The sequence below is a fragment of the Rhinichthys klamathensis genome, unplaced genomic scaffold, assembly GCF_029890125.1.
Source record: "Rhinichthys klamathensis goyatoka isolate OS25496 unplaced genomic scaffold, OSU_Roscu_1.1 h1tg000057l_1, whole genome shotgun sequence".
Lineage (NCBI taxonomy): Eukaryota > Metazoa > Chordata > Actinopteri > Cypriniformes > Leuciscidae > Rhinichthys > Rhinichthys klamathensis.
Window position 1 is genome coordinate 270,416 of NW_026606602.1, and position 19,765 is coordinate 290,180.

A 19,765-nucleotide genomic window follows, 5' to 3' on the forward strand; every position below is an offset into this window, starting at 1 on the left:
GTTAAACGTTTCTGTTGCAATATCGAGTTCTTCTAAGCTATCTGGGATGCTGAGATGATGAAACTGATTAGGAAGATTATTGATAAAGCAATCTTTAGTGGCAGAAGTTATAGGTCTAACGTATTTATAACACGGAGTCGGCTTTGCAGCCTTGGCTAAATGTAATTTACATGAGACTAGATAATGATCTGAGATGTCATCGCTCTGCTGCAGAATTTCAACAGCATCAACATCTATTCCATGTGATAATATAACATATTAGATATGATTACGACAATGAGTAGGTCCTGACACGTGTTGTCTAACTCCAATTGAGTTTACAATGTCTTTAAATGCCAATCCCAAAGCATCTTTTTCATTATCTACATGTATATTAAAATCACCAACAATTAGTACTTTATCTGCAGCCAATACTAAATCTGATAGAAACATCCCGCTTGTTCATTCAGAAAATCTGTGTGTTTGTGTGTGTATGCCCTGTTCTAATGCCTCATTGACTAAGCCACCTGAATGAGATGGACAATTAGTAGGGCAAGCGAGTCATGCCCCAGTGGCCTATCGAAGTAGTCGTTCATCCGGATAACTTGAAGAAAAGCTGTCACATCTTTGTGCTAAAACCCTTTGTTGTTTTCACCTGATCACATTTATGACAGAGGCACTTCGTGTGCACTTCATGTGTGCCTAAACGCAATCCCTTTTGAAAACACCTGTGAATGGGAGCTCTTCTATGGCGAGCAGAGTGGCGCAGCAGAAGCGTGCTGGGCCCATAACCCAGAGGTCGATGGATCGAAACCATCCTCTGCTAAGGCTTCTTCAGGTATGTCCATGTTTTATCCCAAATAAAGAGCAACTTCCACATCCCGCTTGTTCATTCAGAAAATCTGTGTGTTTGTGTGTGTATGCCCTGTTCTAACGCCTCATTGACTAAGCCACCTGAATGAGATGGACAATTAGTAGGGCAAGCGAGTCATGCCCCAGTGGCCTATCGAAGTAGTCGTTCATCCGGATTACTTTGTGTGCTGGCCTTGTTTAAATGCCAATGCTGTTGTTGTCACTGAAGCCAAAGTAATGGGGGCACATGAGCAGATATTTTGAACAGCCCCAGTGGCCTAATGGATAAGGCACTGGCCTCCTAAGCCAGGGATTGTGGGTTCGAGTCCCATCTGGGGTGGTTTACAGCAGAGTGGCGCAGCGGAAGCGTGCTGGGCCCATAACCCAGAGGTCGATGGATCGAAACCATCCTCTGCTAAGACAGCTTTACTTATAAACATACTCTGCTCCTACTTGAAGAAAAGCTGTCACATCTTTGTGCTAAAACCCTCTGTTGTTTTCACCTGATCACATTTATGACAGAGGCACTTCGTGTGCACTTCATGTGTGCCTAAACGCAAGCCCTTTTGAAAACACCTGTGAATGGGAGCTCTTCTATGGCGAGCAGAGTGGCGCAGCGGAAGCGTGCTGTGCCCATAACCCAGAGGTCGATGGATCGAAACCATCCTCTGCTAAGGCTTCTTCAGGTATGTCCATGTTTTATCCCAAATAAAGAGCAACTTCCACATCCCGCTTGTTCATTCAGAAAATCTGTGTGTTTGTGTGTGTATGCCCCAGGGTGTATTCCAGAAAGCAAGGTTAACTTACCGTCAGATAAACCTTGAACTCTTGGTTGGTTAACCCCAAACTTGCTTACTCTGGGTATGTCGGTTCCAAAACACCTATGTTGAGTTAGTTTAATCAACCTCCTATTGGTAACCCAGAGTTAATGCGCGCGCACGACGAGTACATAAAGACATTTTCAATGGATCGCCGATTTCAGGAGTCACCATGGAAACCAAGGGAGAAGAAAAGCGAGCTACATACGATACTTCGGTGAAACTGAGTTGGAGGTTTTAATGCTTGCTTATGAAGACTATAGCCTAAGCCCATTATAAAAAAAATAATAAATAAAAAAGCAATACTGCTGCATCAGCAAAAGAAAGTTGGCTTGGCAAATAATAATGGACAGAGTAAATGCTTGAGTTTAGAAAATTATAAATGGGGTTTTTTCCCTTTGTGTGTCACAATGAAAGGGGAAAATAGCCTACCCCATTTATAATTTGTGACGCAAAAATTCTTTGGGGGCATGTAGTAAAAATAGACAAGTATTTACTTGTTGGCCTCCATACATTTCTTAATATTACAGTAGTAATGCACATAATTGGCTAGTTATATGTTGGCTTCTCGTTTTGTCAGGTCTGGAGCCAGAAGAAGTGTGAGCCAAGTCAAAATGAAACACAAAAACATTCTCCAGCAAGGTAATATTTTCTAAACTTACTAAACTTGTTACTGACATTTAATACTAATTTAGTATTAAATGTAATTTAGTTTTCTATGTAGCCAATAGAAAGAAGGGAGCTGAGGAGCTGGCACTGTCCCTTAATAAAGGGCCACCTGTGGTCGATGGGATTCCAGGGGGGCAGTTCGTCAGACTCAGCTACCAAGACAAGTGGCTTAGTAAAATGTAGGTGTACCATATTAATACTTATGATTTATTGATGTTTACACTGTTTTTGTCAGTGTTTTAATAAATAAAATCATCAACACTGTCACCATTTTAAAAAGGCATTTTGAATTCATTTTACAGTCATTGATTCACTTGTGCAGTATGCATGCTGCTTTGACTGCATATGCTGTATACTGTAATCTTATTACTAGTACTTAGATGCTCCTAATGTCCTTCTTTATTAGTTGTATTTGCTTAAGAATATACATTGAGAATTGAATATGCATGATTATCATGGTTTAATTATCTTGCAGTTGCTGATGGCCACATTGAATTATTGGATCCTCCTGCAACACCACACTCTGTCACAGTTGTAAGTGATTATTGTCTTTAGGTTTCTGTTTGCTAGACCAAGCATCCTTCCTTATTTTCACTGTAGGATGATGATGAAGAGACCACTTCTGCTGTGACAGAAACAGAAAATGTGGGGAGGCCCATAGAGGTATGATGCATAGAATGCATTCCCCCTATTTTACACAAGAGAATAAATAAATTGTCATTGTCATTTTACAGAATATGGCAGGAGATTTTTAATACAGATGAGGGTCCATCTACCTCCACACAGAATCTTAGCAGTGTAAGAAATGTTCTGCAGTTCTCCTTCCTCATTTAAATATTTGGTCTGTGTTTGTATTACAGACTTTTTCAGTCTTTCTAGTTGCCTGCCAAAAAGCTGTATAAGGTCCACCTTTAAAAGCAAATCAGAAAAAGTGACATGGAGATGGACCTTATACAGCTTCAAATGGAGGAGAAAAGGCTTAACCTAAAAAAGGCCAGACTTGAAATTGAATTGCTGGAGCACTAGCTTAAGGTGGGAAACAGTATGTAAACATTAATCTGTCATTTGTTGTTGAATGAAATCTAAAGCAATAAATACAAATGTCTTTTGTTACAGGAAATAAAGAAACAATGAACAACACTTGACTGTTAACTGGTTTTAATTAAAGTGATTTTGGCAAATCATGTCTTGTACCACCCTGCCATCTCTTTGGTCTACTGGGTTCACTGGGGGTTCCTCTTGGCCACATATTACCTAGTTAGTGGGGACCAGTGATGAGGGTGATTTAATGGTTTAAACACCCAAACATTTAGCATCCAAAAAATCTATTGTCACCTGCACATTGATGCTATGCATTGACTTCCTATTTACATAGTCTCCTTCATTGATGGAAGGAGCTTTAATGTGAATGTGGGTTCCATCAATGCACCCAATCACATTTGGAAACCCTGAAATTGAAAGTTATATAATTAGAAACATTTAAAATTATTGTGACTGTATAAAGTAGGGTTAGATTAAGTAGTGCTATATGTAACTAAAATGGTCAGGGGACGCCATGCTCTGTCACCTCTCTGAAACAAACTAACCCTGGAACATAACCTGCTCCGGAGCAGGTTAAGTTCAGAGAGTGAGTTGCTATGACTACTAACATACCCTGAAAGTTACCACCGTTTTTGGAACCGAAAGTTGAGGTTATACGCTTACTTACTCTTAAACATACCTGGGTATGTCACATAACCTGCTTTCTGGAATACACCCCCGTTCTAACGCCTCATTGACTAAGCCACCTGAATGAGATGGACAATTAGTAGGGCAAGCGAGTCATGCCCCAGTGGCCTATCGAAGTAGTCGTTCATCCGGATTACTTTGTGTGCTGGCCTTGTTTAAATGCCCATGCTGTTGTTGTCACTGAAGCCAAAGTAATGGGGGCACATGAGCAGATATTTTGAATAGCCCCAGTGGCCTAATGGATAAGGCACTGGCCTCCTAAGCCAGGGATTGTGGGTTCGAGTCCCATCTGGGGTGGTTTACAGCAGAGTGGCGCAGCGGAAGCGTGCTGGGCCCATAACCCAGAGGTCAATGGATCGAAACCATCCTCTGCTAAGACAGCTTTACTTATATACATACTCTGCTCCTACTTGAAGAAAAGCTGTCACATCTTTGTGCTAAAACCCTTTGTTGTTTTCACCTGATCACATTTATGACAGAGGCACTTCATGTGCACTTCATGTGTGCCTAAACGCGAGCCCTTTTGAAAACACCTGTGAATGGGAGCTCTTCTATGGCGAGCAGAGTGGCGCAGCGGAAGCGTGCTGGGCCCATAACCCAGAGGTCGATGGATCGAAACCATCCTCTGCTAAGGCTTCTTCAGGTATGTCCATGTTTTATCCCAAATAAAGAGCAACTTCCACATCCGCTTGTTCATTAAGAAAATCTGTGTGTTTGTGTGTGTATGCCCTGTTCTAACGCCTCATTGACTAAGCCACCTGAATGAGATGGACAATTAGTAGGGCAAGCTAGTCATGCCCCAGTGGCCTATCGAAGTAGTCGTTGATCCGGATTACTTTGTGTGCTGGCCTTGTTGATGGATCGAAACCATCCTCTGCTAAGGCTTCTTCAGGTATGTCCATGTTTTATCCCAAATAAAGAGCAACTTCCACATCCCGCTTGTTCATTCAGAAAATCTGTGGGTGCTTCTCAATATCCCTCCTCGTCTCCTCTCTCCTCCGTCCTCCATCCTATTTCCCGGAAACCGATCGAGCTCAGCCATCTTGAAGGACATCTCAATTCTCTAATTGCACCGCGAGGAGGCGAGGATCGAGGATTGAGGAGGCTTCCAGAGGAGCTATGAGCGAGGATACACAGGTGTACCCTTTGCGGAAGAGTTTTATCGACTAAACATGACGCACGTATCAATTCTCCTCCCCCTTCACATCTGTCACAATCATTTGAATTTATACTTTACTTTTGTAGTTTACATAAACCACACAACTCACATATTTCAACAAGGTATCTTGCTTTATTATTATTTATTATTAATTTCTTAAATAAACAAACTTTAACAACATAAGGGCAGATCCTTTGAGCACTGCTGATGACGCTGTGAAGTGACGCTCGAGTGATCAAGTATTCCAATGTATAAAAAAGCTTTCAGTCAATTCCTCCGTCCTCATTTTTTTTCCTTGCAGCCTTCCCTCGCGTCCTACAGGGGGTGGAGCTGAGACGCGAGGAAAGGAAGCGAGGATGCACAAATAAGAAATGAGAAGCACCCTGTGTGTTTGTGTGTGTATGCCCTGTTCTAACGCCTCATTGACTAAGCCACCTGAATGAGATGGACAATTAGTAGGGCAAGCGAGTCATGCCCCAGTGGCCTATCGAAGTAGTCGTTCATCCGGATTACTTTGTGTGCTGGCCTTGTTTAAATGCCAATGCTGTTGTTGTCACTGAAGCCAAAGTAATGGGGGCACATGAGCAGATATTTTGAACAGCCCCAGTGGCCTAATGGATAAGGCACTGGCCTCCTAAGCCAGGGATTGTGGGTTCGAGTCCCATCTGGGGTGGTTTACAGCAGAGTGGCGCAGCGGAAGCGTGCTGGGCCCATAACCCAGAGGTCGATGGATTGAAACCATCCTCTGCTAAGACAGCTTTACTTATAAACATACTCTGCTCCTACTTGAAGAAAAGTTGCCTCAGCTGTGTGCTAGAACCTTCTGCATTTTTCACCTGTTCTAATTGATGACAGAAGAGCACTTCAAGTGTGCCTAAACGCATGTCAATTTGAAAACAGTAGAGTATGGCAAGTCTGTTGTCAGGAGCAGAGTGGCGCAGCGGAAGCGTGCTGGGCCCATAACCCAGAGGTCGATGGATCGAAACCATCCTCTGCTAAGACAGCTTTACTTATAAACATACTCTGCTCCTACTTGAAGAAAAGCAGTCACATCTTTGTGCTAAAACCCTTTGTTGTTTTCACCTGATCACATTTATGACAGAGGCACTTCGTGTGCACTTCATGTGTGCCTAAACGCAAGCCCTTTTGAAAACACCTGTGAATGGGAGATCTTCTATGGCGAGCAGAGTGGCGCAGCGGAAGCGTGCTGGGCCCATAACCCAGAGGTACTCTGCTCCTACTTGAAGAAAAGCTGTCACATCTTTGTGCTAAAACCCTTTGTTGTTTTCACCTGATCACATTTATGACAGAGGCACTTTGTGTGCACTTCATGTGTGCCTAAACGCAAGCCCTTTTGAAAACACCTGTGAATGGGAGCTCTTCTATGGCGAGCAGAGTGGCGCAGCAGAAGCGTGCTGGGCCCATAACCCAGAGGTCGATGGATCGAAACCATCCTCTACTAAGGCTTCTTCAGGTATGTCCATGTTTTATCCCAAATAAAGAGCAACTTCCACATCCCGCTTGTTCATTCAGAAAATCTGTGTGTTTGTGTGTGTATGCCCTGTTCTAACGCCTCATTGACTAAGCCACCTGAATGAGATGGACAATTAGTAGGGCAAGCGAGTCATGCCCCAGTGGCCTATCGAAGTAGTCGTTCATCCGGATTACTTTGTGTGCTGGCCTTGTTTAAATGCCAATGCTGTTGTTGTCACTGAAGCCAAAGTAATGGGGGCACATGAGCAGATATTTTGAACAGCCCCAGTGGCCTAATGGATAAGGCACTGGCTTCCTAAGCCAGGGATTGTGGGTTCGAGTCCCATCTGGGGTGGTTTACAGCAGAGTGGCGCAGCGGAAGCGTGCTGGGCCCATAACCCAGAGGTCGATGGATTGAAACCATCCTCTGCTAAGACAGCTTTACTCATAAACATACTCTGCTCCTACTTGAAGAAAAGTTGCCTCAGCTGTGTGCTAGAACCTTCTGCATTTTTCACCTGTTCTAATTGATGACAGAAGAGCACTTCAAGTGTGCCTAAACGCATGTCAATTTGAAAACAGTAGAGTATGGCAAGTCTGTTGTATTTGTTGTACCTGTTCTAATTGATGACAGAAGAGCACTTCAAGTGTGCCTAAACGCATGTCAATTTGAAAACAGTAGAGTATGGCAAGTCTGTTGTCAGGAGCAGAGTGGCGCAGCGGAAGCGTGCTGGGCCCATAACCCAGAGGTCGATGGATCGAAACCATCCTCTGCTAAGACAGCTTTACTTATAAACATACTCTGCTCCTACTTGAAGAAAAGCTCTCACATCTTTGTGCTAAAACCCTTTGTTGTTTTCACCTGATCACATTTATGACAGAGGCACTTCGTGTGCACTTCATGTGTGCCTAAACGCAAGCCCTTTTGAAAACACCTGTGAATGGGAGCTCTTCTATGGCGAGCAGAGTGGCGCAGCGGAAGCGTGCTGGGCCCATAACCCAGAGGTCAATGGAATCGAAACCATCCTCTGCTAAGGCTTCTTCAGGTATGTCCATGTTTTATCCCAAATAAAGAGCAACTTCCACATCCCGCTTGTTCATTCAGAAAATCTGTGTGTATGCCCTGTTCTAACGCCTCATTGACTAAGCCACCTGAATGAGATGGACAATTAGTAGGGCAAGCGAGTCATGCCCCAGTGGCCTATCGAAGTAGTCGTTCATCCGGATTACTTTGTGTTCTGGCCTTGTTTAAATGCCAATGCTGTTGTTTTCACTGAAGCCAAAGTAATGGGGGCAGATGAGCAGATATTTTGAACAGCCCCAGTGGCCTAATGGAAAGGCACTGGCCTCCTAAGCCAGGGATTGTGGGTTCGAGTCCCATCTGGGTTGGTTTACAGCAGAGTGGCGCAGCGGAAGCGTGCTGGTCCCATAACCCAGAGGTCGATGGATCGAAACCATCCTCTGCTAAGACAGCTTTACTTATAAACATACTCTGCTCCTACTTGAAGAAAAGCTGTCACATCTTTGTGCTAAAACCCTTTGTTGTTTTCACCTGATCACATTTATGACAGAAAAACTTCGTGTGCACTTCATGTGTGCCTAAACGAAAGCCCTTTTGAAAACACCTGTGAATGGGAGCTCTTCTATGGCGAGCAGAGTGGCGCAGCGGAAGCGTGCTGGGCCCATAACCCAGAGGTCGATGGATCGAAACCATCCTCTGCTAAGACAGCTTTACTTATAAACATACTCTCCTCCTGCTTGAAGAAAAGCAGTCACATCTTTGAGCTAAAGCCCTTTGTTGTTTTCACCTGATCACATTTATGACAGAGGCACTTCGTGTGCACTTCATGTGTGCCTAAACGCAAGCCCTTTTGAAAACACCTGTGAATGGGAGATCTTCTATGGCGAGCAGAGTGGCGCAGCGGAAGCGTGCAGGGCCCATAACCCAGAGGTCGATGGATTGAAACCATCCTCTGCTAAGACAGCTTTACTTATAAACATACTCTGCTCCTACTTGAAGAAAAGCTGTCACATCTTTGTGCTAAAACCCTTTGTTGTTTTCACCTGATCACATTTATGACAGAGGCACTTCGTGTGCACTTCATGTGTGCCTAAACGCAAGCCCTTTTGAAAACACCTGTGAATGGGAGCTCTTCTATGGCGAGCAGAGTGGCGCAGCGGAAGCGTGCTGGGCCCATAACCCAGAGGTCGATGGATCGAAACCATCCTCTGCTAAGACAGCTTTACTTATAAACATACTCTGCTCCTACTTGAAGAAAAGCTGTCACATCTTTGTGCTAAAACCCTTTGTTGTTTTCACCTGATCACATTTATGACAGAGGCACTTTGTGTGCACTTCATGTGTGCCTAAACGCGAGCCCTTTTGAAAACACCTGTGAATGGGAGCTCTTCTATGGCGAGCAGAGTGGCGCAGCGGAAGCGTGCTGGGCCCATAACCCAGAGGTCGATGGATCGAAACCATCCTCTGCTAAGGCTTCTTCAGGTATGTCCATGTTTTATCCCAAATAAAGAGCAACTTCCACATCCCGCTTGTTCATTCAGAAAATCTGTGTGTTTGTGTGTGTATGCCCTGTTCTAACGCCTCATTGACTAAGCCACCAGAATGAGATGGACAATTATTAGGGCAAGCGAGTCATGCCCCAGTGGCCTATCGAAGTAGTCGTTCATCCGGATAACTTGAAGAAAAGCTGTCACATCTTTGTGCTAAAACCCTTTGTTGTTTTCACCTGATCACATTTATGACAGAGGCACTTCGTGTGCACTTCATCAGAATCAGAATCAGAATCAGAAAGAGCTTTATTGCCAAGTGTGCTTGCACACACAAGGAATTTGTTTTGGTACTGAGGCTTCCAGTGGACATATACAAATACAAATACAACAAGAAACATAATACTACAAATTCTAAGAATAAAAAATATAAATATAAATATATGAGAATAAAAGTATCACAGTTGTCACAAGTATCACATATATTACAGTGTTTTGAATATTATGAATAAATAAATCTACATATAAGTATCACCTGAGTTGTAGGATATTGCACTAAACAGTGGGAGTATTGCACTTAAAGCATATGCCTTGGGAGGTGTGTTAACTGTTCAGGAGGGATATGGCCTGTGGGAAGAAACTGTTCCTGTGCCGAGATGTTCTAGTGGCCAGTGATCTGAGTCGCCGTCTTGACGGTAACAGTTCAAATAGGTGGTGTCCAGGGTGAGTGGAGTCTGTGATGATTTTACCTGCTCTCTTCCTCACTCTGGAAGAGTACAGGTCCTGGAGGTTTGGCAGGGGGGCACCAATAATCCTCTCCGCAGTCTGGACTGTCCGTTGTAGTCTCCTGATGTCTGATTTGGTAGCTGAACCAAACCAGACAGTGATGGAAGTGCATAAGACAGACTCAATGACGGCTGAGTAGAACTGAATCAGCAGCTCCTGTGGCAAGTTGAACTTCCTCAGCTGGCGAAGGAAGTACAGTCTCTGCTGGGCCTTTTTCACAATGGAGTCAATGTGATTGTCCCACTTCAGGTCCTGAGAGATGATAGTGCCCAGGAACCTGAATGACTCCACTGCTTCCACAGTTCATGTGTGCCTAAACGCAAGCCCTTTTGAAAACACCTGTGAATGGGAGATCTTCTATGGCGAGCAGAGTGGCGCAGCGGAAGCGTGCTGGGCCCATAACCCAGAGGTCGATGGATCGAAACCATCCTCTGCTAAGGCTTCTTCAGGTATGTCCATGTTTTATCCCAAATAAAGAGCAACTTCCACATCCCGCTTGTTCATTCAGAAAATCTGTGTGTTTGTGTGTGTATGCCCTGTTCTAACGCCTCATTGACTAAGCCACCTGAATGAGATGGACAATTAGTAGGGCAAGCGAGTCATGCCCCAGTGGCCTATCGAAGTAGTCGTTCATCCGGATTACTTTGTGTGCTGGCCTTGTTTAAATGCCAATGCTGTTGTTGTCACTGAAGCCAAAGTAATGGGGGCACATGAGCAGATATTTTGAACAGCCCCAGTGGCCTAATGGATAAGGCACTGGCCTCCTAAGCCAGGGATTGTGGGTTCGAGTCCCATCTGGGGTGGTTTACAGCAGAGTGGCGCAGCGGAAGCGTGCTGGGCCCATAACCCAGAGGTCGATGGATCGAAACCATCCTCTGCTAAGACAGCTTTACTTATAAACATACTCTGCTCCTACTTGAAGAAAAGTTGCCTCAGCTGTGTGCTAGAACCTTCTGCATTTTTCACCTGTTCTAATTGATGACAGAAGAGCACTTCAAGTGTGCCTAAACGCATGTCAATTTGAAAACAGTAGAGTATGGCAAGTCTGTTGTCAGGAGCAGAGTGGCGCAGCGGAAGCGTGCTGGGCCCATAACCCAGAGGTCGATGGATCGAAACCATCCTCTGCTAAGACAGCTTTACTTAAAAACATACTCTGCTCCTACTTGAAGAAAAGCTGTCACATCTTTGTGCTAAAACCCTTTGTTGTTTTCACCTGATCACATTTATGACAGAGAAACTTCGTGTGCACGTCATGTGTGCCTAAACGAAAGCCCTTTTAAAAACACCTGTGAATGGGAGCTCTTCTATGGCGAGCAGAGTGGTGCAGCGGAAGCGTGCTGGGCCCATAACCCAGAGGTCGATGGATCGAAACCATCCTCTGCTAAGGCTTCTTCAGGTATGTCCATGTTTTATCCCAAATAAAGAGCAACTTCCACATCCCGCTTGTTCATTCAGAAAATCTGTGTGTTTGTGTGTGTATGCCCTGTTCTAACGCCTCATTGACTAAGCCACCAGAATGAGATGGACAATTAGTAGGGCAAGCGAGTCATGCCCCAGTGGCCTATCGAAGTAGTCGTTCATCCGGATAACTTGAAGAAAAGCTGTCACATCTTTGTGCTAAAACCCTTTGTTGTTTTCACCTGATCACATTTATGACAGAGGCACTTCGTGTGCACTTCATGTGTGCCTAAACGCAAGCCCTTTTGAAAACACCTGTGAATGGGAGCTCTTCTATGGCGAGCAGAGTGGCGCAGCGGAAGCGTGCTGGGCCCATAACCCAGAGGTCGATGGATCGAAACCATCCTCTGCTAAGACAGCTTTACTTATAAACATACTCTGCTCCTACTTGAAGAAAAGCAGTCACATCTTTGAGCTAAAACCCTTTGTTGTTTTCACCTGATCACATTTATGACAGAGGCACTTCGTGTGCACTTCATGTGTGCCTAAACGCAAGCCCTTTTGAAAACACCTGTGAATGGGAGATCTTCTATGGCGAGCAGAGTGGCGCAGCGGAAGCGTGCAGGGCCCATAACCCAGAGGTCGATGGATTGAAACCATCCTCTGCTAAGACAGCTTTACTTATAAACATACTCTGCTCCTACTTGAAGAAAAGCTGTCACATCTTTGTGCTAAAACCCTTTGTTGTTTTCACCTGATCACATTTATGACAGAGGCACTTCGTGTGCACTTCATGTGTGCCTAAACGCAAGCCCTTTTGAAAAGACCTGTGAATGGGAGCTCTTCTATGGCGAGCAGAGTGGCGCAGCGGAAGCGTGCTGGGCCCATAACCCAGAGGTCGATGGATCGAAACCATCCTCTGCTAAGGCTTCTTCAGGTATGTCCATGTTTTATCCCAAATAAAGAGCAACTTCCACATCCCGCTTGTTCATTCAGAAAATCTGTGTGTATGCCCTGTTCTAACGCCTCATTGACTAAGCCACCAGAATGAGATGGACAATTAGTAGGGCAAGCGAGTCATGCCCCAGTGGCCTATCGAAGTAGTCGTTCATCCGGATAACTTGAAGAAAAGCTGTCACATCTTTGTGCTAAAACCCTTTGTTGTTTTCACCTGATCACATTTATGACAGAGGCACTTCGTGTGCACTTCATGTGTGCCTAAACGCAAGCTCTTTTGAAAACACCTGTGAATGGGAGCTCTTCTATGGCGAGCAGAGTGGCGAAGCGGAAGCGTGCTGGGCCAATAACCCAGAGGTTGATGGATCGAAACCATCCTCTGCTAAGGCTTCTTCAAGTATGTCCATGTTTTATCCCAAATAAAGAGCAACTTCCACATCCCGCTTGTTCATTCAGAAAATCTGTGTGTTTGTGTGTGTATGCCCTGTTCTAACGCCTCATTGACTAAGCCACCTGAATGAGATGGACAATTAGTAGGGCAAGCGAGTCATGCCCCAGTGGCCTATCGAAGTAGTCGTTCATCCGGATTACTTTGTGTGCTGGCCTTGTTTAAATGCCAATGCTGTTGTTTTCATTGAAGCCAAAGTAATGGGGGCAGATGAGCAGATATTTTGAACAGCCCCAGTGGCCTAATGGAAAGGCACTGGCCTCCTAAGCCAGGGATTGTGGGTTCGAGACCCATCTGGGGTGGTTTACAGCAGAGTGGCGCAGCGGAAGCGTGCTGGTCCCATAACCCAGAGGTCGATGGATCGAAACCATCCTCTGCTAAGACAGCTTTACTTATAAACATACTCTGCTCCTACTTGAAGAAAAGCTGTCACATCTTTGTGCTAAAACCCTTTGTTGTTTTCACATGATCACATTTATGACAGAGAAACTTCGTGTGCACTTCATGTGTGCCTAAACGAAAGCCCTTTTAAAAACACCTGTGAATGGGAGCTCTTCTATGGCGAGCAGAGTGGCGCAGCGGAAGTGTGCTGGGCCCATAACCCAGAGGTCGATGGATCGAAACCATCCTCTGCTAAGACAGCTTTACTTATAAACATACTCTGCTCCTACTTGAAGAAAAGCAGTCACATCTTTGTGCTAAAACCCTTTGTTGTTTTCACCTGATCACATTTATGACAGAGGCACTTCGTGTGCACTTCATGTGTGCCTAAACGCAAGCCCTTTTGAAAACCCCTGTGAATGGGAGATCTTCTATGGTGAGCAGAGTGGCGCAGCGGAAGCGTGCTGGGCCCATAACCCAGAGGTCGATGGATCGAAACCATCCTGTGCTAAGACAGCTTTACTTATAAACATACTCTGCTCCTACTTGAAGAAAAGCTCTCACATCTTTGTGCTAAAACCCTTTGTTGCTTTCACCTGATCACATTTATGACAGAGGCACTTTGTGTGCACTTCATGTGTGCCTAAACGCAAGCCCTTTTGAAAACACCTGTGAATGGGAGCTCTTCTATGGCGAGCAGAGTGGCGCAGCGGAAGCGTGATGGGCCCATAACCCAGAGGTCGATGGATCGAAACCATCCTCTGCTAAGGCTTCTTCAGGTATGTCCATGTTTTATCCCAAATAAAGAGCAACTTCCACATCCCGCTTGTTCATTCAGAAAATCTGTGTGTTTGTGTGTGTATGCCCTGTTCTAACGCCTCATTGACTAAGCCACCTGAATGAGATGGACAATTAGTAGGGCAAGCGAGTCATGCCCCAGTGGCCTATCGAAGTAGTCGTTCATCCGGATTACTTTGTGTGCTGGCCTTGTTTAAATGCCAATGCTGTTGTTGTCACTGAAGCCAAAGTAATGGGGGCACATGAGCAGATTTTTGAATAGCCCCAGTGGCCTAATGGATAAGGCACTGGCCTCCTAAGCCAGGGATTGTGGGTTCGAGTCCCATCTGGGGTGGTTTACAGCAGAGTGGCGCAGCGGAAGCGTGCTGGGCCCACAACCCAGGTTTCGATGGATCGAAACCATCCTCTGCTAAGACAGCTTTACTTATAAACATACTCTGCTCCTACTTGAAGAAAAGCTGTCACATCTTTGTGCTAAAACCCTTTGTTGTTTTCACCTGATCACATTTATGACAGAGAAACTTCGTGTGCACTTCATGTGTGCCTAAACGAAAGCCCTTTTAAAAACACCTGTGAATGGGAGCTCTTCTATGGCGAGCAGAGTGGCGCAGCGGAAGCGTGCTGGGCCCATAACCCAGAGGTCGATGGATCGAAACCATCCTCTGCTAAGGCTTCTTCAGGTATGTCCATGTTTTATCCCAAATAAAGAGCAACTTCCACATCCCGCTTGTTCATTCAGAAAATCTGTGTGTTTGTGTGTGTATGCCCTGTTCTAACGCCTCATTGACTAAGCCACCAGAATGAGATGGACAATTAGTAGGGCAAGCGAGTCATGCCCCAGTGGCCTATCGAAGTAGTCGTTCATCCGGATAACTTGAAGAAAAGCTGTCACATCTTTGTGCTAAAACCCTTTGTTGTTTTCACCTGATCACATTTATGACAGAGGCACTTCGTGTGCACTTCATGTGTGCCTAAACGCAAGCCCTTTTGAAAACACCTGTGAATGGGAGCTCTTCTATGGCGAGCAGAGTGGCGCAGCGGAAGCGTGCTGGGCCCATAACCCAGAGGTCGATGGATCGAAACCATCCTCTGCTAAGACAGCTTTACTTATAAACATACTCTGCTCCTACTTGAAGAAAAGCAGTCACATCTTTGAGCTAAAACCCTTTGTTGTTTTCACCTGATCACATTTATGACAGAGGCACTTCGTGTGCACTTCATGTGTGCCTAAACGCAAGCCCTTTTGAAAACACCTGTGAATGGGAGATCTTCTATGGCGAGCAGAGTGGCGCAGCGGAAGCGTGCAGGGCCCATAACCCAGAGGTCGATGGATTGAAACCATCCTCTGCTAAGACAGCTTTACTTATAAACATACTCTGCTCCTACTTGAAGAAAAGCTGTCACATCTTTGTGCTAAAACCCTTTGTTGTTTTCACCTGATCACATTTATGACAGAGGCACTTCGTGTGCACTTCATGTGTGCCTAAACGCAAGCCCTTTTGAAAACACCTGTGAATGGGAGCTCTTCTATGGCGAGCAGAGTGGTGCAGCGGAAGCGTGCTGGGCCCATAACCCAGAGGTCGATGGATCGAAACCATCCTCTGCTAAGACAGCTTTACTTATAAACATACTCTGCTCCTACTTGAAGAAAAGCTGTCACATCTTTGTGCTAAAACCCTTTGTTGTTTTCACCTGATCACATTTATGACAGAGGCACTTTGTGTGCACTTCATGTGTGCCTAAACGCAAGCCCTTTTGAAAACACCTGTGAATGGGAGCTCTTCTATGGCGAGCAGAGTGGCGCAGCGGAAGCGTGCTGGGCCCATAACCCAGAGGTCGATGGATCGAAACCATCCTCTGCTAAGGCTTCTTCAGGTATGTCCATGTTTTATCCCAAATAAAGAGCAACTTCCACATCCCGCTTGTTCATTCAGAAAATCTGTGTGTTTGTGTGTGTATGCCCTGTTCTAACGCCTCATTGACTAAGCCACCAGAATGAGATGGACAATTAGTAGGGCAAGCGAGTCATGCCCCAGTGGCCTATCGAAGTAGTCGTTCATCCGGATAACTTGAAGAAAAGCTGTCACATCTTTGTGCTAAAACCCTTTGTTGTTTTCACCTGATCACATTTATGACAGAGGCACTTCGTGCGCACTTCATGTGTGCCTAAACGCAAGCCCTTTTGAAAACACCTGTGAATGGGAGCTCTTCTATGGCGAGCAGAGTGGCGCAGCCGAAGCGTGCTGGGCCCATAACCCAGAGGTCAATGGATCGAAACCATCCTCTGCTAAGGCTTCTTCAGGTATGTCCATGTTTTATCCCAAATAAAGAGCAACTTCCACATCCCGCTTGTTCATTCAGAAAATCTGTGTGTGTATGCCCTGTTCTAACGCCTCATTGACTAAGCCACCTGAATGAGATGGACAATTAGTAGGGCAAGCGAGTCATGCCCCAGTGGCCTATTGACGTAGTCGTTCATCCGGATTACTTTGTGTGCTGGCCTTGTTTAAATGCCAATGCTGTTGTTGTCACTGAAGCCAAAGTAATGGGGGCAGATGAGCAGATATTTTGAACAGCCCCAGTGGCCTAATGGAAAGGCACTGCCCTCCTAAGCCAGGGATTGTGGGTTCGAGTCCCATCTGGGGTGGTTTACAGCAGAGTGGCGCAGCGGAAGCGTGCTGGGCCCATAACCCAGAGGTCGATGGATCAAAACCATCCTCTGCTAAGACAGCTTTACTTATAAACATACTCTGCTCCTACTTGAAGAAAAGCTGTCACATCTTTGTGCTAAAACCCTTTGTTGTTTTCACCTGATCACATTTATGACAGAGGCACTTCGTGTGCACTTCATGTGTGCCTAAACGCAAGCCCTTTTGAAAACACCTGTGAATGGGAGCTCTTCTATGGCGAGCAGAGTGGCGCAGCGGAAGCGTGCTGGGCCCATAACCCAGAGGTCGATGGATCGAAACCATCCTCTGCTAAGGCTTCTTCAGGTATGTCCATGTTTTATCCCAAAAAAAAGAGCAACTTCCACATCCCGCTTGTTCATTCAGAAAATCTGTGTGTTTGTGTGTGTATGCCCTGTTCTAACGCCTCATTGACTAAGCCACCTGAATGAGATGGACAATTAGTAGGGCAAGCGAGTCATGCCCCAGTGGCCTATCGAAGTAGTCGTTCATCCGGATTACTTTGTGTGCTGGCCTTGTTTAAATGCCAATCCTGTTGTTGTCACTGAAGCCAAAGTAATGGGGGCAGATGAGCAGATATTTTGAACAGCCCCAGTGGCCTAATGGAAAGGCACTGCCCTCCTAAGCCAGGGATTGTGGGTTCGAGTCCCATCTGGGGTGGTTTACAGCAGAGTGGCGCAGCGGAAGCGTGCTGGGCCCATAACCCAGAGGTCAATGGATCGAAACCATCCTCTGCTAAGACAGCTTTACTTATAAACATACTCTGCTCCTACTTGAAGAAAAGCTGTCACATCTTTGTGCTAAAACCCTTTGTTGTTTTCACCTGATCACATTTATGACAGAGGCACTTCGTGTGCACTTCATGTGTGCCTAAACGCAAGCCCTTTTGAAAACACCTGTGAATGGGAGCTCTTCTATGGCGAGCAGAGTGGCGCAGCCGAAGCGTGCTGGGCCCATAACCCAGAGGTCGATGGATCGAAACCATCCTCTGCTAAGGCTTCTTCAGGTATGTCCATGTTTTATCCCAAATAAAGAGCAACTTCCACATCCCGCTTGTTCATTCAGAAAATCTGTGTGTGTATGCCCTGTTCTAACGCCTCATTGACTAAGCCACCTGAATGAGATGGACAATTAGTAGGGCAAGCGAGTCATGCCCCAGTGGCCTATTGACGTAGTCGTTCATCCGGATTACTTTGTGTGCTGGCCTTGTTTAAATGCCAATGCTGTTGTTGTCACTGAAGCCAAAGTAATGGGGGCAGATGAGCAGATATTTTGAACAGCCCCAGTGGCCTAATGGAAAGGCACTGCTCTCCTAAGCCAGGGATTGTGGGTTCGAGTCCCATCTGGGGTGGTTTACAGCAGAGTGGCGCAGCGGAAGCGTTCTGGGCCCATAACCCAGAGGTCAATGGATCGAAACCATCCTCTGCTAAGACAGCTTTACTTATAAACATACTCTGCTCCTACTTGAAGAAAAGGAGTCACATCTTTGTGCTAAAACCCTTTGTTGTTTTCACCTGATCACATTTATGACAGAGGCACTTCGTGTGCACTTCATGTGTGCCAAAACGCAAGCCCTTTTGAAAACACCTGTGAATGGGAGCTCTTCTATGGCGAGCAGAGTGGCGCAGCGGAAGCGTGCTGAGCCCATAACCCAGAGGTCGATTGATCGAAACCATCCTCTGCTAAGGCTTCTTCAGGTATGTCCATGTTTTATCCCAAATAAAGAGCAACTTCCACATCCCGCTTGTTCATTCAGAAAATCTGTGTGTTTGTGTGTGTATGCCCTGTTCTAACGCCTCATTGACTAAGCCACCTGAATGAGATGGACAATTAGTAGGGCAAGCGAGTCATGCCCCAGTGGCCTATCGACGTAGTCGTTCATCCGGATTACTTTGTGTGCTGGCCTTGTTTAAATGCTAATGCTGTTGTTGTCACTGAAGCCAAAGTAATGGGGGCAGATGAGCAGATATTTTGAACAGCCCCAGTGGCCTAATGGAAAGGCACTGCCCTCCTAAGCCAGGGATTGTGGGTTCGAGTCCCATCTGGGGTGGTTTACAGCAGAGTGGCGCAGCGGAAGCGTGCTGGGCCCATAACCCAGAGGTCGATGGATCGAAACCATCCTCTGCTAAGACATCTTTACTTATAAACATACTCTGCTCCTACTTGAAGAAAAGCTGTCACATCTTTGTGCTAAAACCCTTTGTTTTTTTCACCTGATCACATTTATGACAGAGGCACTTCGTGTGCACTTCATGTGTGCCTAAACGAAAGCCCTTTTAAAAACACCTGTGAATGGGGGCTCTTCTATGGCGAGCAGAGTGGCGCAGCGGAAGCGTGCTGGGCCCATAACCCAGAGGTCGATGGATCGAAACCATCCTCTGCTAAGTGTTCTTCAGGTATGTCCATGTTTTATCCCAAATAAAGAGCAACTTCCACATCAAGTCAAGTCATCTTCATTTATATAGCGCTTTTAACAATGAATTGTTTCAAAGCAGCTTTACAGAGATAAACATATAATTTAAGGTAACAGATTGTTTTGGCGTTATAGCGGTTCTTGAATAATGTTACTTCCAGCTAAAGTTAACTCTGATTGATTCACCTCCGTCGAAATGATCAGACTTTAAACGCGAACCTGTGATTAACGCTGACGGCGTTCACATGCTCATTCAGAATTCTATAGTTATGTGCTTTTTAAAATATGTGCGCAGGTTTGTAATTCATACAACCCAGCCTAAACAAACTACTTTTCTTGCCTATAAATTTTGATACAGAATTTTGTTTTATTTTATCACTTCGGGGTACGCGAGCCGGAATTCACAGCGCTTTATCTGTAGAGTGGGAAAGGAATCCTCCATAGGGAGAGGATAGTGGATACTTCAGCACTGCATTGTCATCGGGTCCAGGCGAATCTCCTTCGTCAGATCTGGACACGGCCTGGATTCGGCAGGCTGCGGGAAAACCTCGGGATAAACAAAGACACTAATATTAGCGTAGATGCCATTCTTCTTATGATGTAGCGAGTACATCAAGATTTAAGGGAAGTGTTCCCAGTTCCGGCTGACCTAATCTATGCAGCCTAACATTGAATTATAGAAGTCTATAATGTATTATGTGTATGCTAGGT

At 45.5% G+C, this 19,765-nt stretch overlaps 11 non-coding genes across 11 annotated transcripts; all 11 read left to right on the forward strand.

Annotated features, from left to right (window-relative positions):
• The first annotated feature begins 1,098 nt into the window (after positions 1–1,098).
• On the forward strand, positions 1,099–1,171 carry trnar-ccu (transfer RNA arginine (anticodon CCU)). The gene has a single exon. It is a non-coding gene; the product is annotated as a tRNA-Arg (tRNA).
• Positions 1,172–4,270: 3,099 nt separating this feature from the next.
• trnar-ccu (transfer RNA arginine (anticodon CCU)) lies at positions 4,271–4,343 on the forward strand. Its single transcript has one exon. It is a non-coding gene; the product is annotated as a tRNA-Arg (tRNA).
• Positions 4,344–5,805: 1,462 nt separating this feature from the next.
• trnar-ccu (transfer RNA arginine (anticodon CCU)) lies at positions 5,806–5,878 on the forward strand. Its single transcript has one exon. It is a non-coding gene; the product is annotated as a tRNA-Arg (tRNA).
• A 1,082-nt stretch (positions 5,879–6,960) lies between these two features.
• trnar-ccu (transfer RNA arginine (anticodon CCU)) lies at positions 6,961–7,033 on the forward strand. Its single transcript has one exon. It is a non-coding gene; the product is annotated as a tRNA-Arg (tRNA).
• A 962-nt stretch (positions 7,034–7,995) lies between these two features.
• On the forward strand, positions 7,996–8,077 carry trnar-ccu (transfer RNA arginine (anticodon CCU)). The gene has a single exon. It is a non-coding gene; the product is annotated as a tRNA-Arg (tRNA).
• A 2,625-nt stretch (positions 8,078–10,702) lies between these two features.
• trnar-ccu (transfer RNA arginine (anticodon CCU)) lies at positions 10,703–10,775 on the forward strand. Its single transcript has one exon. It is a non-coding gene; the product is annotated as a tRNA-Arg (tRNA).
• A 2,230-nt stretch (positions 10,776–13,005) lies between these two features.
• trnar-ccu (transfer RNA arginine (anticodon CCU)) lies at positions 13,006–13,077 on the forward strand. Its single transcript has one exon. It is a non-coding gene; the product is annotated as a tRNA-Arg (tRNA).
• Positions 13,078–14,215: 1,138 nt separating this feature from the next.
• On the forward strand, positions 14,216–14,288 carry trnar-ccu (transfer RNA arginine (anticodon CCU)). The gene has a single exon. It is a non-coding gene; the product is annotated as a tRNA-Arg (tRNA).
• Positions 14,289–16,529: 2,241 nt separating this feature from the next.
• trnar-ccu (transfer RNA arginine (anticodon CCU)) lies at positions 16,530–16,601 on the forward strand. Its single transcript has one exon. It is a non-coding gene; the product is annotated as a tRNA-Arg (tRNA).
• Positions 16,602–17,229: 628 nt separating this feature from the next.
• On the forward strand, positions 17,230–17,301 carry trnar-ccu (transfer RNA arginine (anticodon CCU)). The gene has a single exon. It is a non-coding gene; the product is annotated as a tRNA-Arg (tRNA).
• A 1,318-nt stretch (positions 17,302–18,619) lies between these two features.
• On the forward strand, positions 18,620–18,691 carry trnar-ccu (transfer RNA arginine (anticodon CCU)). Its single transcript has one exon. It is a non-coding gene; the product is annotated as a tRNA-Arg (tRNA).
• The last annotated feature ends 1,074 nt before the right edge of the window (positions 18,692–19,765 follow it).